Consider the following 19,637-nt stretch of genomic DNA (forward strand, 5'->3'; position numbering starts at 1 on the left):
TTAATCATCTCAAACAGAGCTCTGTACCTATTAAACAAAAACTCTGAATTCCCTTTCCCTCAAGTCCCTGGTAACCTTGATTCTACTTTGTCTTTATGAACTTGTCTGCTTTGTGTACCACACATAAGTAGAATAATACAACATTTGTCCTTTTGTGTCTGGCTTATTTCACTTAGAATAATGCTTTCAAGATTCATTTATTTTGTAGCCTGTATCAATATCTCAATTGTTTTTGTGGTTGAATAATATTCCATTGTATATCTGTACAATTTTGTGTATGCATTCATCTGTTCATAGACACTTCAGTTGTATCAGTTACCTGTTGACCATTGTGAATAGTGCTGCTTTGGATATTGGTATATAAGTATTGTCTGAGTCCTTACTTTTTAAGTTTTGGGATATAGACCTAGCAGTGGAATTGCTGGATCATATGATAATTCTGTTTAACTCTTGAGGAACCACCAGACTGTTTTCCACGGCAGCGGCACAATTTCCCATTCAATTTCCCATTGCATGAGCACTCTGTTGCCTCCATCTGCATATTCTCCACTTGTTATTCCATTTTTAAAAAATCATAGCCGTTCTGATGGATATGAAATCATATCCCATTGTGGTTTTGATTTGCATTTTCTTAATAACTAAAGATGTTGAACATCTTTTCTTTTTCTTTCTTTTCCTTTTTTTTTGAGATGTAGTTTCACTCTTCTTGCCTAGGCTGGAGTACAATGGCGTGATCTTGGTTCACTGCAACCTCTGCGTTCTGGGTTCAAGCGATTCTCCTGCCTCAGTCTCCCGAGCAGCTGGGATTACAGGTCCCTGCCACCATGCCTGGCTAATTTTTTGTATTTTTAGTAGAGATGGGGTTTCACCATGTTGGCCAGGCTGGTCTCAAACTCCTGACCTCAGGTGATCCACCCACCTTGGCCTCCCAAAGTGCTGGGATTACAGGTATGAGACACTGTGCCCGGTTGTTGAGCATCTTTTCATGTGCCTGTTAGTCATTTGTATTCTTCAATACAGAGAAGTGCCTTTTCAAGTCCTTTGCCCATTTTGGAATTTTCTTTCTGTTGTTGTTGTTGAATTGTAGGCTTTATATACTCTGGATCTTAATGTCTTATTAGATATATGATTTGCAAATATTTTTCTCCACATTACTGACTTTTAAGTTATAAAAAGTATATTTAATTTCTTTAGCAACATGATAGATTTACCTCAAACCCAGTGAACATTTAAAAAATATGTCAATAAAAGTTTTTCATCCTTATCAGCATATCTAATATGCTGTTGCATTTTTACAGTCACTACATAGATGCTTCTATATTTTCTAAATTTCGTTTAACTTTATTTTGTATCTATATGCCCATGTGTTTACATGGCTTAAATGTAACATCCTTTGCTGTTCCTGTACAGCCTCTAGCACAGTACCACACTCTTTGTAGATTACTATTGAGGTTACTATTGAATTGATAATCATTCTGCTATAGTTTTATCAAATGATGAAGGTTTATTTAGCCCAGATTATTTTTTTGTATTATATGTAATTCTTAGTTGCAACCCACAGAATCCACTGTAGCTAACATAATCAGGAAAAAAAAAATTTGGAAACTCACAGAATCTCCAGGACACCAACAAACAGGTTAGGTGAACAGAAACACTGCCCACACTATACTGTGGGTATTTCCACAGTGAAGCTGTATCCCAACATCACAGCTTACACCAACGGTGCTGGGGTCTGGAAGCCAAAAGTGCCGTCATTTTTCCCGAGAGGTGGGTACCTCTTACCACTTCCCTTGCCAGAAAGATGGGTTTCCTCATTTGTTTAAGTCCTTACATTGCTACCTCTGAATTGAAGTCTCTCCTCACATTGCTGACTCTAAACTGAGGTCTTATCATGTAGATGCATGTGGTTGATAGGCACTACATCCCACTGTCAGACAAGGGACGCTGAGAAGGCGAGTTCTGGCTTCTATTTGGGGAAGGAAAGATCCATATTGTGGCAAATTTTCAAACACAGGAAACATAGGCAAAGATTCTAGATGGCCACAGCATAACAATGTCTATTACATTTTTAAATATATATTTGACCTATACAGAAACTACTTATGCACACTTTGATATTTATGTCTGCACAGTCTACAAAGTTTTGGCTAATGAGAATCTTCCAAGTGAAAATATCTTCTTTCAGAAAGCAGTGGAAGAAGTAGTGTCATGGGTTATATATCAGGGGAGCCTGCAAGGTCACCTGCAAATAAAATTCTGTATTTTTCTCATTTTAAAATGTAGTAGCAGGAGAAGAGTAAAATGTGGTTTAAGGTGGCAAATGAAGGAAAGCTCTAGTTGGATGACTGTTTTCTATATAGTCAAATATTGGAGTCAGCCTTTAAAGCAAAAAGGCCTGTCTGCCAAAGAGCTTCTAAAGCTCTTCCGAGGAGTTGGCTTTGAGTTTTACCCCGTAATACTTCATTGTGTTTAGTAAGAATTACTTAGCCTTAAGATTTTCTTTTAAAATGCCAAGCCTCTCATTTGTCACATATTAATTATTCATTTTCTGAATCTCTTTTGTCTTTGTTCCTCCACGACTTATATGCCAACTTGGGAGTCTACCAAACTAGTTTGTAACTGGGTGTGTTTGTAACTGAATCAGGCAACTACATTATGATGAAGTGTATTTGTATGTAGATATGAATGTCACCTAAGGATATTTTTATAGCATCAGTTGTTAGGGGCTGGAATATAAACCACTTACTTTTTTTTTATTTATACATACCTGTCTTTGGGATTATAAAATTTTCCTTTTTATGCCTATTTCCTCATAGTTACTCTTATATAGCATGTCAGATTTAAAGTGAAGCAATGTAAAAAGTTGTCCCATTAAAATATATTTATCATTTCTTCTCTGGTACCTGTGGAAGTTAATAAACTTGAAATACAAAAAAGAAATATGTAAGATGAATTTTGAATATTCAGTAAAAGAGAACCTTAACTTCCCATTAGACAATTGAATTACTTATCTTTTCTTGTGCTGAATAATGTGTGCTTACTTCACTGCAAAGTATTTTTTGGGGTTGGGGTAAATTTTTTTTTTCTTTTTCGACTTCTAGATTCAAGGGGTACATGTTCAGGTTTGTTACTTAGGTGTATTGTGTGATGCTGAGATATGGGGTATGAATGATCCCATCACCCAGGCACTGAGCATAGTACCCACAGTTAGTTTTTCAACCTTTGCTGCTCCCCTTCTCCCTCTTGTAGTCCCCAGTGTCTATTGTTGCCACCTTTTTGTCCATGAGTATCCAATGTTTAACTCCCACTTATTAGTGAGAACATGAGGTATTCAGTTTTCTGTTCCTGTGTTAATTCGCTAAGGATAATGGCCTCCAGATGCATCCATGTTGCTGCAAAGGACATGATTCGTTCTTTTTATGGCTGCATAATATTCCAATGATGTATATATGCCACATTTTCTTTATTCAGTCCACCATTGATGGGCACCTCTTTGCTATTGTGACTAGTGCTGTGGTGAACATGCGAGTATATGTGTCTTTTTGGTAGAATGATTTGCTTTCTTTTGCATGTATACTCAGTAATGAGATTGCTGGGTCGAATGGTAATTGTGTTTTAAGTTCTTTGAGAAATTTCCAAGCTGCTTTCCACTGTGGCTGAATAAATTTACATTCCCATCAATAGTGCATAAGTGCTCCCTTTTCTCTGCAGCCTTGCCAGCATCTGTGGGTTTTTTTGACTTTTTTTTTTTTTGAGTTGGATTCTTGCTTTGTTGCCCAGGCTGGAGTGCAGTGGCATGATCTTAGCTCACTGCAACCTTTGCCTCCCAGGTTCAAGCAATTCTCCTGCCTCAGACTCCCGAGTAGCTGGGATTACAGGTGCCCACCACCACACTTGGCTAATTTTTGTATTTTTAGTAGAGACAGGGTTTCACCATGTTGACCAGGCTGATCTCAAACTCCTGTCTCAACCTTCCAAAGTGCTGGAATTACAGGCGTGAGCCATCATGCCTAACCTCTTATTGACTTTTAATCGTAGCCATTCTGACTGGTGTGAGGTGCTGTCCCATTGTGGTTTTGATTTGCATTTCTTGAAGATTAGTGATGATGACCATTTTTTTCATTTTGTTGGTGGGCCACTTCTTTTGAGAAGTATCTGTTCATGTCCTTGCCCATTTTCTAAATGGAGTTGTTTGTTTTTTGCTTGCTCAGTTGTTTAAGTTTCTTTTAGATTCTGGTGTTATTAGACCTTTCCCGGATGCATAGTTTGCAAATATTTTCTCCCATTCTGTGGGTTGTCTGTTGACTCTGTTAATAGTTTCTTTTGCTGTGCCAAAGCTCTTTAGTTTAATTAGGTCCCACTTGTCAATTTTTGTTTTGTTGCAATTGCTTTTGAAGACTTAGTCATAAATTCTTTTCCAAGGCTGATGTCCAAAGTGGTGTTTCCTAGGTTTTCTTCTAGGATTCTTATTGTTTGAGGTCTTACATTTAAGTCTTTAATCCATCTTGAGTTAATTTTTGTATATAGTGAAAAGTCGGGGTCCAGTTTCATTCTTCTGCATATGGCTAGCCAGTTATCCTAATACCATTTATTAAATAGTGAGTCCTTTCCTCATTTTTTTTTTTTTTTTTTGTCTACTTTGTTGAAGATCAGATGGCTGTAGGTGTGTAGCTTTATTTCTGGGTTATCTATTCTGTTTCATTGGTCTAATATGTCTGTTTTGTACCAGTACCATACTGTCTTGGTTACCGTAGTCTTATAGTATAGCTTGAAGTCCAGTAATGTGATACCTCTGGACTTGTTTTTTTTACCTAGGATTGCTTTGGCTATTCAGGCTTTTTTATGGTTCCATATGAGTTTTAGAATAGTTTTTTTCCAATTTTGTGAAAAAAATGATGCTAGTAGTTTGATAGGAATAGCATTGAATCTGTAGATTGCTTCAGGCAGTACTACCATTTTAACAATATTTATTTTTTTAATCCATAAGCATAGGATGTTTTTCCATTTGTCACCTGTATGATGTCTTTTAGCAGTATTTTGTCGTTCTCCTTGTGGAGATCTTTCACCTCCTTGGTTAGATGTATTCTTATGTATTTTTATATATTTTTTGTGGCTGTTGTAAATAGGATCACATTCTTGATTTGACTCTCAGTTTGAACATTATTGGTGTATAGAAATGCTTCTAATTTTTGCATATTAATTTAGTATCCTGAAACTTTGACGAAGTCATTTATTAGTTCCAGTAGACTTTTGGTGGAGTCTTTAGAGTTTTCTAAGTATAAAATCACATCATCTGCAAAGAGAGATCGTTTGATGTCTTCTAACTCTGTTACCCAGGCTGGAGTACAGTGGCTCAATCTTGGCTCACTGCGACCTCTGCCTCCTGGGTTCCAGCGACTCTCCTGCCTCAGCCTCCTGGGTAGCTGGGACTACAGGCACGCACTACCATGCCCAGCTAATTTTGAATTTTTAGTAGAGACGGGGTTTCACCATGTTGGCCAGGCTGGTCTCGAACTCCTGACCTCAGGTGATCCTCCCGCCTCGACCTCCCAGAGTGCTGAGATTACAGGTGTGAGCCACTGCACCTGGCCCCTTTATTTCTTTCTGTTGCGAGATTGGTCTGGCTAGTACTTCCAGTACTATGTTGAATAGGAGTGGTGAGAATGGGCATCCTTGCCTTGTTTCAGTTTGCAAGGGGACTGCTTCCATCATTTGCCCATTCAGTATGATGTTGGCTGTGGGCCTGTCATAGATGCCTCTTGTTATTTTGAGGTATGTTCCTTTGATGCCTACTTTCTTGAGGGATTTTTATCATGAGGGAATGTTGGATTTTATTGAAAGCTTTTTCCACATCTTTTGAGAGGATCATATGGATTTTGTTTATTCAGTGTACCTTGATGTTCAAATATGTCTAGAAACTCTCCACACAACATCTTTCCTTGAGACTTTCTGTGATACATAAAATGTATCAGAGGTTTTGAGAAGTAAAGTAGCTGTTTGGCTTAAAACAGTACTTCTCATATGTATTTATATTTGGGCAAGGATCCTGCTGCTCCTGCCCCCCGCCCACCCTTTTGTTTTGCGGGGAAGGAGAGCACACCTACATTGTGAAAACAGTGTTATTTAGTGCATGTTTCGGGAAATGTCTGATGGGCAACAAAAGGGCAGTGATGGAGCTGTGGGAGGAGATGCTAGGGTTGTGAAAGAGAAGAGGCGCCAGGGCTGTACATATTAGCCAATTATGTTCACAACTTGGACGAACTTTGAAATAAGCTTCTCTGTAATTTTTCTATTAGGCAGGTATTGTCGTTCTTACTATCTCTGTTTTCTCTTAGAATGCCCAAAGCTGCACTATTGGTTTCTGTCCCCTTCCAAAACTTGCTACTCTTGTAACCGGCCTCATCCCAATCACAGGTGGCTTCGTTCTTCTAGTTGCCCACGTCTGAGCCTTGGAGTCATCTTGTTTCTTCTTTTTCACCCACATCAGCCAGTTCTACAGGCTCTACCTTCAGACTGTACTTATAACTCTATCATTTCTCTCCATTTGCACCTTTTCCACCTGATCTATAATCTCTCTCCTGTCTTGTCAGACTTAATTTTTGCGCCACTCAGATTTGCTCGGCCCCACCTGCCTCCTGGCCTGGGGCTGCTTGTTCAGTGTCACATCCTGACTAATGCCACCTTGCCTCATCTGATACTGTCAGGGGGTGATGGCCGAGCTCGACCCTCAGAATGATCGTCAACCCCTGTACCTGGACTCAGGTGAAGCGCCAGGCTGTGGGCATGCACTCTGTCTGCTCAGTAGCTGTCTAGAGGAGTCAGATCACAAAACCTAACATGTGTGTAGGTAGCGGGGAGGTGGGAAGTCACGCTTTAGGGGGACTTCTGATCAGTAACAGACAGGATGAGAAAGGAGCCAGCAGATACAACTCTCTCCCTTCTCCCCCTATGGTGCTGCTTGCTCAAATGCCAGTGAGAAGATAGGAAGTGCTATTTCAGACCCAGTAGTGTCTCTACTGCAGGGCTTCTCATCATCTCCCACAACAGATACAGCCCTCCCCTGACAGCTCTGAGGTGTGGTCATCCTGTCCAGCCTGGCTCTCCCAAGTCCCTCATGCCAGATCAGTTGGCTGGGTTTCCTGGGAAGCACTGACCAACGTGCTAATGCACTCCCTCCTTCCCTGCCTCACTGCCCTCACTCTTGCCACTTTGGAGGTTTCCTTCCAGATAAAGCATCTGCAGCTAAGCTTTGCCTGAGCTACGTTTCTGGGACCCTGGACAAAGGATTATTGCGGTAGCTTCTTTACTGATCTCCTTGCTTCTGCTCTGGCATCGCAAGTTTGTTTTCAGTAGAGTGGCCAGAGTGATCTTTAAAAAATGTATCTGATAAGTTATTACTGTGATTAAAACTCCTGAGGAGCCTCTCCGACCACTCAAAACCCAGAGTCCTGAATGGGTCCCCAGGCCTGCTTGGTCTAGAGCCCCTTTCTCTCTGGGGCCACATCTCCTGTGGCTGTCCCCTTGCTCACTCTACTCCAGGCTCCCTGGCCTCCTGGTTGTTCTTCCTACAAAACCAGCTTGTTCCCATCTCTGGGCCTTTGCAGTGTCTCTTCTCTCTGTCCTAGAAAGTGCTTCTCCCTGATATCTGTCAGGCCAATCCCTTCATCTCCTCCAGGCTGCTGCTAAAGAGACATTCTGTAACCGACCTACATAAAACTAGAACCACTCCCTTCTCCCATGCTCTCTTGCTCTGGTTTTTAGTTTTCTCCATAGTACTTTTTATTGTTAGGCGTAATTTAAACTTGTGTGTTTATTGTCTCTCTCCTCTAGAATGTAGGCTCCATGATAGGATAGGCTTTGTTTGGAATATTCCTTATATATACTAGATGAATGAGTGAATGAACAAATGAGAAAATGAACTCCAGGCATGCTTGCTGTGAAATATCTGCAGCTTGAAGGAGATGTCATCCTACTGGGATAAGTTTAAACTTAAGTATTAAGTCTGAATCATGAAGAGTTTTTGTAGGCATGGTTGTGTGTGAGATTTAAATAGATAACAAATATTTTTCTGTAATATATGATAAAACTTTTTTCTTTTTATTTAAGACATTTTAAATATTGTCAAAATAATCAGGGCTTTTGAGAATAAATTGGTCTTTACTTACTGTAAAATTTAAATCATATGCTAACAGTGAGCTATGGTCAAAATAATTAAGTGGTTTTTTTTTTTTTTTGCTCTTTTATTCCTGTCAAGAAATATGAACTCTTTATTTTTCAAAGTTGGAAAGAAGTTGATGTATGAGAGCAAATCTACACACAATTACATGGTGATTATTATCATAATGATAAATGAGGTCAAGGTTACATGTACAGTTTGGTGTCTGGAACCTGTTTAGAATCTCTGTTGCCATTTGCTTTCCCATGGAGCATTATCAGGAATATTGATGAAAAGTGCTACCCAGGAATAGTGCCAACCAGCTCTGATCTTGTCTAAAAGCATAAAATTGTATCTCATTTTTAGGGACTAGGTAAAGTGTATGTTGGAATTTTAAAAATTACCATTACTTCACCTGGACCAATGATTTCTTTTACTTATATCCACTAATTATTTTCATTCTGAGACTTTAAATCACCGCAAACCTAGCCAGACCTCTTTGTCTAAAGTCAAACAGCTCTTTTAGAGAGTTGAACATTAATATTAAATAGTTCTTGTGCATCCATTAGTGATTTTTGTTCAAACTCAATAATGAAGTTAATTACCCTCTAGTACTCAATGAATGAGACTTAAGAAACAAATGCCAGAGTCTTTTAGGACATACAGTACTCCATAGGCTTTGGCAGATGCCTTCATGAGAGTTGAATTTTGGTCCAAAAAGAACCTATAATTCTTGATAGGATTTGTGGTTTAAAAATTCTAGTTAAATTTAAATCATATGTTAGCCTATGATTTTAGCATCATGTTAGCATATGATTTTAAATTAACTAGCATTTTAAAACTATGCTAAACTTTAATAGGTCACTAAGGTTGATGGTAATAAAGTACTAGAATCATTTCTCTACTTCTTCAGAACGGATGTTATTCTTGTGTTCTCAATTTATTTTTGTGGTTATTGTTTGCTGAGATAATTGTTAAAACTATATTATTTGAATATTGAAATTAAATGATGCTCTTTGTTGATTGTGACTTAATCTCTAGCTTGTTCTCTATCCAGTGAGATTTCTTTTCATTAATTTTGAACTGTCAGAATGTTGGTACCATGGTTTGAAGAAAAGATGTGACTCTACCATTTTTCTAAATTTTTTATGACTTTGGATATCAATATATGGCAAAGGCACTATATTTAAAATCCAAGGGTTTTTTACTATGAAGACATCATCTTTTGTATTTCCTTCATGATTGTAAATTCAAAAGACTTGTGATCCCATTATTTTAACTAAGAACAAAAACAAAATACAAACATATATACATATACGCTTACAGATACGTTTGGCATAAATTCTTCTATATGAGATACTCATTTTACCTGAAAAATTATACTTCAAAAACAGAGGATGGCCTTATAATTTAGTCTTCAGAAAGGAAATCTCTTCATATTACTCAATTACTAAACTTCTCAAAAATAGCAAATCAGTAAAGTACTGCTTAAACTACATTAGCCTGAAGAAACTTAATACCAGTTCTAGATGCTTATTGAGGTTACTCAATGGAATTGGCCTAATGCCATCCAAATGAATTTAAAGATCTAGAAGTAATTTTTAGGGGGATGACCTCACAATTACAAGTACTAGATGTTATTGTAAACAAGCCTTTTGAAAATTATAAAGCAATACAGTAGGTGATTAGTTTGCAGAAATCACAGATAGCTACTGGGTATTGTGGTGGGCATAGAATTTCCAGTGACATCATTATACATGAACTCAAAAAGGGCTAGATCTCAAGTAACTTTGACTGAAGGAAAGTTGGTGTGTCCTTGAATACTGTTAGATGATTTAAAAGGTGGCCCTGTTGATGAGAGTGACCCTGATTTCAAAGCTGCACATGAGAAAGTAGAATAAAATCATTTCATGAACTTTGAGTAGAAAATATACAATATTTCCCAATGAACATGCTAAGATAGTGTTACATAAAATATGTTGGAGGCTTCTCCTTGTGTGAAGCTCTGTGGGAGCAGGGATTCATTGTTTTATCATCTCTGCCTGGAGCCAGAGCCAGCGTCAGTCATGCTCAATAAATATGTCTTGAATTCATAAATGAACCTGGTTATAAACTCATAGGAAATACTTGCTGAAAATATTTTGCAGGGCATGAATAAATACTTGACAGGGTTGGTAAAAGGTTTTCATAAGCATTGTCCAGTTCAGTAGTCAGGGGATAAGAAATTCTTTCTCTATTTTTTAAAGATATTACCTCGAATTATATCTTTATAAATTCATAGCAGATCCTAAAGATTACCTCAGATGGCTTCTTCAAGCACATATTTATTGAATACAAGTTGGCCAGACCTATTAAATGGGATAAATACCCTTTTCCCTTCCCATGTTAACATCTAAGAGCTGTAATTCTTCATGCCAGTTAAAAAAAAGTTCAAAAAACAGTTTGTTTTACTAATGTAGAACTTAATTTAAAAATAGTAATTAAACTGAATATAAAAAATAAAATATGTTGAAATTATAAATCATACAATATGAAGTCATTTGATTATTTTGGCTACATCCTTAAACATTTATATAATGAAAAAGACCAGAAATCTAATTTTGGATATTTTCATGGGAAAAATAGGGGATTAACTTTTATTCTATTTGTCTTATATTTGGGCACATACAGTGTGTATGTGTGTAATGTATTTGTGTTTAGACACAGAAAAAGGTTAAGAAAGATGCACAGTGAACTGTTCTCAGTACCAAAAATTGTATCCTCTACCCTGCCTCCCTATCCTCCTGCCTGTTTTGTTTTTCACTTTAGCACTTTACGGCCTATCATATTTTGTATTGTACTTGTTTATCTTTATAATTGACTGCCTCCTCTTCTAGAATGTAAGCTCCGTGAGGGTGGGGATTTTTTTTGTTGCATTTTGTTCTATTTTGTTCACCATTGTATCCTTGGACCTAAAAGCACCATTGTATAGTGGATGCTCAACAAATATTTGTTGAAGTAATGAATAAGCTATAGTACATGAACATTTTAAAGGTTGTTGATGATATTGTCAAATTATTTTTTTAAAAGGACATACTAGTTTATATTCAATAATGTCTTTGTGACCATAAATATGCCAATATAATATGTTAACCTATATAATTTAGTAGGTGAAATTGTATCTTAATTTTTGATTACTAGTGAAGTTTAATATTTAAAAATTATTATTATGTGCATTTCTTGTTTTTTATTTTTAGTAGTATTAGTAATACATTTGTTAAAAAATTGGGACACACTGAAAATATTCATTTATTCAGTACCTAACTATGGAGTGATTTTTCTTTGTTGCTTACTGTGTTGTATGGTGAGGATACAGCATTGAACGAGACAGTCATGTTCCTTTTTCCAGAGATTATGCTCTACCAGGCAATACCAATGCTATACAAATAGAGAAGGAAATTTTAAAAAAATCACCAATGATGCTAATGCAGAGATAGACACTGCATTATATTTTTATATATAATATAATGAACCCTTAGATTATAATTTTAATCTTTATTCTAATGTGACCATGAACATTAAAATAAATTATAGCTTTCTTTCTTTACTTAGAGTATCTGGAATATTTTCCCTTGCCATTAAATGTAGAATTTATAAACTTGGTTTTTAATGGTTGTATGATACTCCACTTTATGGAAGTACCGTATTTGTTCAAATTAATCGTCTATACTGGGACATTTAGATCATTCGTAATTTTGCACTATTATAAATAAAATGACATCACTTATCCTATATATAAATATTTTCTTTACATCTCTAATTATTATCTTATACATCTATGAGTTTCCTATTGCTGCTGTAACAAATAATCATTAACTTAGTGGCTTAAAGCAACACAGATTTATTATCTTATAATTCTGGAGGTCAGAAGTCTTAAAATCAAGGTATTGACAGGGCCGCATTCCTTCTGGAGGTTCTAGGGGAGAATTCATTTGCTTGGCTTTTCTAGCTTCTAGGGGCTGCCCATACTACATGGCTCATTATCCCTTTTTCTGTCTTTGAAGCCAGAAGTGTAGCATCCCAAAGCCTTCTCTTTGACCTCTACTCCATCTCCAAATCCCCTTCTCTGATTTTAACCTTCCTCAGTCCTTCTTGTGATTATACTGGGCCCACCTGCATAATTCAGGATAATCTTCTCATCTCAAGTTTAATCACATCTGCAAAATCCTGATTCCCATGTAAGGTAACATTTTCACAGGTTTCAGGGATTAGGATGTGGACATCTTTGGGGATTATTATTTTGCCTGTCACACCTTAAGAAATGTGCCAAAATGTAAAACTAAAAAATCCAAAGTAATTTTTAAGGTTTTAAATGTATACTGTTAAATATTCCTTGAAATATTGAGTGTTAATTGATACTCACATCTACATTGATGATTTTTATTTATTTATTTGTTTATTTATTATACTTTAAGTTCTAGGGTACATGTGCACAATGTGCAGGTTTGTTACATATGTATACATGTGCCATGTTGGTGTGCTGCACCCATTAACTCATTGTTTACATTAGGTATGTCTCCTAATGCTATCCCTCCCCCAGCCCCCCACCCCATGACAGGCCCCAGAGTGTGATATTCCCCACCCTTTGTCCAACTGTTCTCATTGTTCAGTGCCCACCTATGAGTGAGAACATGCAGTGTTTGGTTTTCTGTCCTTGTGATAGTTTGCTGAGAATGATGGTTTCCAGCTGCATCCATGTCCCTACAAAGGACATGAACTCATCCTTTTTTATGGCTGCATAGTACTCCATGGCATATATGTGTCACATTTTCTTAATCCAGTCTGTCACTGATGGACATTTGGGTTGGTTCCAAGTCTTTGCTATTGTGAATAGTGCCACAAGAAACATACGTGTGTATGTGTCTTTATGACAGCATGATTTATAATCCTTTGGGTATGTGCTCAGTAATGGGATGGCTGGGTCAAATGGTATTTCTAGTTCTAGATCCTTGAGGAATCGCCACACTGTCTTCCACAATGATTGAACTAGTTTACAATCCCACCCACAGTGTAAAAGTGTTCCTGTTTCTCCACATCTTCTCCAGCACCCGTTGTTTCCTGACTTTTTAATGATCGCCATTCTAACTGGTGTGAGATGGTATCTCATGGTGGTTTTGATTTGGATTTCTCTGATGGCCAGTGATGAGCATTTTTTCATGTGTCTGTTAGCTGCATAAATGTCTTCTTTTGAGAAGTGCTGCATTGATGAGTTTTAAATCAAACCTGGTCCTTTCTAGCATTTGATATTCTCATTTTTAAAAAGTCTTTGCACTTTCAATAATAATAATGGCAAACATTTATTATATGCCAGACACTAATCAAGTGTATTATAGTTATTATCTCATTTAATCCTCAGAAAATCCTTTGGCATGGGTACTTTATTATCCTCTGAATAGGTGAAGATACTGAGGCTTAAAGACAAATAAATTTGCCTAAATCACACAACTGGAAATAGCCAAGCTAGGATTTAAATGCAGAATTCTAGCAGAGAAAGAGATAAATACACAAACAGATATCCATATTCTAAACCTTCATCAGGATGTGTGAATACACACACACAAAATAAAACATTCCATAAGAATGTCCCTAAGACAACTATGATAAAAAATAAAATAATAATGCCTAATGTTGAATACTGTGTGGCTTAGTGGAAAAAGATTTGTGGAGAATGGTATTGTTAGGAGGATGCTTGAAAAGGGGAAATGAGTGAGACAGGTGAAGTCCATAGGTCTTATGACAAGCCTATACTTTCTGGCCTACTGCAAAATTGTAAAACTTAACTCTTCTTTTAGAGGTATCTGTAGCAGAAATTATACTGCTAGTGTTTTGCAGGATAAGATTTGAAATTTTATTGAGTAAATGATGAAAAGTATAAGCTTTCAAGGAGGGTTAACTATAAAGCAAAGAAGGCTCAGAATGGCAAGACGAATTTAGAGAGGATTTTCTTAGGCTAATTTTAGGGATCTTTGTGAGTTAATTATTATATATTATACTATATGTTATAAAATATTATTAAAATAATTATACTTTTACAAGTCTTAAACAAATTCAGTTAACTAGATATAGAGTACTAACATTTATATTACTTTTGATTTTTTCCATGGACTTTTCCTTAAGTATGTCAGAAATGATCAGCTTATAAATTATGAGAAAGCATCAGTAAAGAGGACTGTAAACATTTTATAGTAAGGAACCATTCATGAGTGGTCATTCACTGAAAACAAATTTATGTAAAACAAAATCAAAGTCTTTGTTGTTCACACATGTAATTGACTGGATCCCATGTGTTTCTTTTATTTCTTGACTTTTTAAGTAGTTTATATCTTTCGACTTCTATAAGCGTGTGAATAGGTTACTTTCAGCCCTACATTTTTTGGTCGTATGCTAGTTACTTGCTGATCTTTAAAAGACTTTCATAAAGTAGTTTAATTTTTATTTTTTCTTTTGATGGTCGTTGAGTTGGCAGATAAAATAATGCACTGAGTTATAATTGTTGTAATTATAATGAGTTATAATTGTTTACTGGTGTGTATGTGCCTGTGACGGGTCACAGTGCAATTGGCATGCTTTGAGAAAAGAGCCAAACCTTTCTTGTCATCCTTATTACTTTCCTTTTGTTGTTTTTCAGGGTCAAAACCAAGAGCAGTATTGAATTCTTTTGTTTGATAAAAATCATTTTTTTTGGTTTGCTTTTTGCCAATTATAAAAATAGTACATTCTTGCTGGGCACAGTGGCTCATGCCTGTAATCCCAGCACTTTGGGAGGCCGAGGTGGGTAGATCTACGAGGTCAGGAGTTCGAGACCAGCCTGGCCAATGTGGTAAAACCCTGTCTCTTACTAAAAATACAAAAATTAGCCGGGCATGCTGGCACACGCCTGTAGTACAGGAAGCTGAGGCAGAAGAATCGCTTGAACCTGGGAGGTAGAAGTTGCAGTGAGCCGAGATCGTGTCATGGCACTCCAGCCTGGGCAACAGAGCAAGAGTCTATCTCAAAAAAATAAGTAAATATATAAATAAAATAATAGTATATTCTCATTGTAAAAAAAAAATCAAATTATTCAAAAGAGTTTAAAGGAAGAAGTAAGAATTACCTCCAAATCTCACCACCAGGAGTTAGCCTTTGTTGATATTTGCCATTCTCTGTCTTAAGGTGCACACATACACATACACTTTAAAAAACTTGAATTTTTACTCAACAAGATATTCCATAATTGCTCTATGTAGTAAATAATATGGATATCGCTTTGTGACAGTAAATATGGATGTTATCTTTGTAACATCTCTATTTTCATACATGTATGTAATCTTACACTTGTATCTTTACATACTTGTCTACATTTTTCCTTAGCAAACCTTTCCAGATGTAGTATAACTAGGTCTAATAATCAAAAGAATTATATCAATTTATACTACAAATGACATGAGGGAGAGCACATTTTCTTAAATCCTTGCTGGCATTATACAGTGTTCATTTATTCAATCTTTGCCAGTCTGCTAGGTAAAACTGATTAATGTGGATTTCTGTCATTATTGGTGAGGTTAAGCGTCTTTTATATGTTTATCGATCATTTAAAATTCAGCGTTTTTGAATTGCTTGTAATGAAATTTCTGTTTTAACTGTTTTACTTTCAGGACTTGAACTTTGTAAGAATTGGTGAGACTGGGCAACTGAAAATATTCTGTGCTCCTTAAAAGACATGGGAACTATAGTTTATAAGTAGTTCTCTCTCTGTATTTGTTGTATTTAGTATCCATATGTAGAAATAGGTAATTGGGTATTTACTCCCCAAATTGAAGACACTTGACCTTCTTTCTTCAATTTAGGACAGTTTTATCAAGAAGAATGCTTCTATTTTGTAGATGCATGGTTAATTACTTACTTATGGGACTTTTGCATTCATATTGCTCTCTTTGCCAGTTTGGAATTTGAAATGCTTCTCCTCATAGGAACAAATGGCATATTCGTGTGTGTTCACTTGAATGCCACTTAGAAGTGTTATTTGCGAGTGACAGAAACTTAGCTCAGACTGATTTCCTAAAAGTTGTAAATATGGACTCATTTAATTGACCAGGTCCAAATGTAGGCCCAGTTAGGGGTAGAGCTTGAAGCAGTGACTCAAATCATGTCACCAGAAACCAGTTTTTTCTCCATGTATCTCAGCTTTGTTTCTTCTAGGTTGGGTGCATTTTTATATATATTCTCCCCTTATTGCATCAAAATGGCTGTAGTAGCCTCTGAACTTATATCTCTCCAAGGTTAAACCTGGTAAGAAAGATCAAGCAACTCTTGCTATTAATAGTTACAAAAGAAATAGCCAGCGGTCCCCTCTTATTGTGCCTAATTGGCTTGTTTTGAGTTGCATGCCCATCCTGAAACCGGTCTAGCTAGTCTTACTGGCTCAGACACTTGACCCAGACTTCTAGAAGCTAGGAAAGAAGGATTTGATGCCGTCGGAACCACTTCAGCAGAGTATGAGTGAGGTAAGATTCCCCCAAAGAAAATTTGGGACTATTGCCCGAAAAGGAGGGCCAGATGCTTGTAAAACAGAAAACAAATGTCCACTCGTTTTGTATCCTCACTAGAGTGCTCAGTACATGATAGGTAATCTCACAGGTATTTACTTACTGCCTGACAATAGCATTATTTGGACTATATTTAAGATATTTGTAAGATAAATAGAATTTTGTAGGTTATCCTGGGAACTTCATTGTAGGTGTTTCCAAGGTAAAAAATTTGACCTAAATGTCAAACAGTTACTAAAAATGAGCATTGAGATAGTCATATAAGATCAGACTTATTAAATACTTTTTAAGCTAGCAGTGTTCTCAGAAACAGGACAACAAGGAGGGTAATCAATAATAATTAGGAGTTGATTTTAGGAAGTGTAAATTCACTCATTCTCTTGTATGTATTCAGTCAGTAGACGTTTATTGAGGTCCTATTCTGTGCCAATTACTGCAATGCCTGGGTGCTGAGAGTACCCATATGAATGAGACATGGTGTCAGCACTGAGATGATCGACCAGTCTAGTGAGAGAGCCACTGTCCTGGGAAAAATGTGACAGAAGAGTGAACTGGAGTGTGATGAGAGTGCACAGATCACCCTTCATGGTCCATCATGGCAAATGAAGCTCAAGTCATTACATCTGCTTTCCAAACCTCCAGTGGAAAGACCAGAAAGCACAAGGAACTACTACTCTCTTCCTTTATAGAACACCCTCTGAGAGTCTGATGCACTTATTCTGTCTCATTAGTCGAACCTTAGTCCATGGCTGCATCTAGCTGTAGAGGGGTGGCAGATATCCTTTTAGCAGGGTGCATTGCCACAGTGAATAAATTTGATGTTTGGTTATTGAAGAGGAGGAAGAAATAAATGTTGGGATATGCAGATAATTTTTGCAGAGATAGTATAACTAGAAATCATATTTTTGAGTCATTAGTAAAACATATTAGTAAAATTTCATTAGCAAAATTTAATTTGATATAAAATGTACTTCAAAGGGACTGAGCACTAAGGAGAAATTGTGAAGTTCCTTGAGTTCTATAATAGGAAAAAGGTGATGTTTGCTATCCACCTTTCATACTGTTTCTTAAGTACTCATTTGCTTAGTGTTGAGTTTAGCATATTGCTAGGTAGTTTGAAATGGGAAGAGCGACAAGGGATTGAAGATTGATTATCATCAAAAAAGGCATGGGACTATTTCACCTAAGGTCCAGCTCTGTCTGGGAAATATGTTTCTCTCCTAATAGACAGTTATAAGTAGAAGGAAAAAAATTAAGCATTAATGCAGTGTTACTTCATGTTGATTCCTACAAATCAGGTTTTCTCTGCACTGAATATGGAAAGAGAATTTTTTTTTTTTTTTTTTTTTTTTTTGAGACGAAGTTTTGCTCTTTTGCCCAGGCTGGAGTGGTGTGATCTCGGCTCACTGCAACCTCTGCCCTGTGGGTTCAAGCGATTCTCCTGCCTCAGGCCCCCGAGTAGCTGGGATTACAGGTGCCTACCACCATGCCTGGCTGATTTTTGTATTTTTAGTAGAGACGAGGTTTTGCCATGTTGGCCAGGCTGGTCTCGAACTCCTGACCTCAGGTGATCCACCCGCCTCAGCCTCCCAAAGTGCTAGGATTAACGGCGTGAGCCACTGCACCCGGTGGAAAGAGAAAATTTATATTGTTTGTCATAGTTTACTTAGAGACTTACTATTTTTATTCCTTAGTAGTTATTTTAAAAGTAGTATCTAGGAAAGGCAAATTAATAGACAAAGATAACCGTAAAAGAGCACTTCTCTTGAATCAGTTCTTTAGTTTCTAACCAGTGAATTAGGGTGAAAAGGCCAAGATCTTTGTCAATAATGGCAGGTAGTAAAAGATGATCTGAAGACCTACCCTTCTTACCTAAATGCTCATAGAGTATTAGGGGTAGAAAGTATCTTTAGAGGTTTGCTTTAGTGGGACTATCTTCCTCCACATTGGATAAAACAAGTAATAAATATCCTGGGAAGAAAATTTTTTTGCCCTGTCTGAAAAAAATCCTTTCCCCAATCCCTCCGATTTTTCTCTTTCATTCTAGGGTTTGATAGCAAGGTCAGGAAAGCTTTTCCCATCAATGGGATTAAATTTTAGCCCGTTTTCTGTTTTTCCTTTTTTTTTCTTTTTTTTAGTAGAGATTAGAATCAGCTAGTTTTTGTCATTTGTGAAGATCTCTTCCTACATTACTCGAAACTCTTTCAAAAATATTTCTCCTGCAGTTCATCTGCCAGATGAACAGTATGAGTCTTAAGCTTTTCTCACTGGTCTAATTTTCTAACCTTAATGATAACGATTGTTTTAATTTTGATTTTTGAATTTTAATTAGAGTAATCATTATCATTATTATTTTATCTATTTAATCTATAATATTCCAGATAAATGCCAAGCAGTGAATATGAATTTTAATAATTATTGAGCATCTACTATATCCTAGGCATTTGTTACCTATATTCTTTAGAGACCAGTTTATGCCCCTGGAACTTGAGGTCCCTGCATCCTCAGGACTAACGGTAATGCTGGACTATGTGGCCTTTCTGTAGCACCTGCTGAAAGTGGATAACTAAATTGCTTTTTCTCTTCTCTTTTGCTGAGGCAAGCTTCAGGGCTGGTGCGAGGTTAGGGGTTGAGGGGCTGGGGAAGCTGTATTAGCTACCTCATGACATCAACATGACTTTAAATAGACTTTCCTAGAGACGTACCAGAAAGATTACTTATGCCTTAATTTTCTTTCTCAAGGTCCTCCTCAAAACTCCAAATTGCATTATATTATCTGACATGACATCTTTATTTTCCATTCCATGTAAATTCCTTCAGTGTGCTCCTTTTTTTTTTTTTACATTAATTTGCCATATTTCTCTCTTACACCACTTCTCTGGCTCTGGTGTGTCTTTTGGTATTTTGTTGAAAAATAA

The 19,637-nt window shown here is 36.7% G+C and overlaps 1 protein-coding gene across 11 annotated transcripts in view; it reads left to right on the plus strand.

Annotated features, from left to right (window-relative positions):
• Positions 1 to 19,637, plus strand: part of TRDMT1 (tRNA aspartic acid methyltransferase 1) — a 57,183-nt gene that overhangs the window by 4,780 nt on the left and 32,766 nt on the right. The window contains exon 1 of one of the 11 annotated variants that reach the window (XM_031652471.1): positions 936 to 1,767. The exons of 9 other annotated variants lie outside the window; for them this stretch is intronic. The gene's annotated coding sequence lies outside the window, so the exon portion shown is untranslated. Of the gene's footprint in view, positions 1 to 935; positions 1,768 to 15,223; positions 16,678 to 19,637 lie in introns of those variants that run through there. One more of the 11 variants, XM_017954981.3, reaches the window with a different exon arrangement.

Source organism: Papio anubis, chromosome 11 (assembly GCF_008728515.1).
Source record: "Papio anubis isolate 15944 chromosome 11, Panubis1.0, whole genome shotgun sequence".
Taxonomy (NCBI): domain Eukaryota; kingdom Metazoa; phylum Chordata; class Mammalia; order Primates; family Cercopithecidae; genus Papio; species Papio anubis.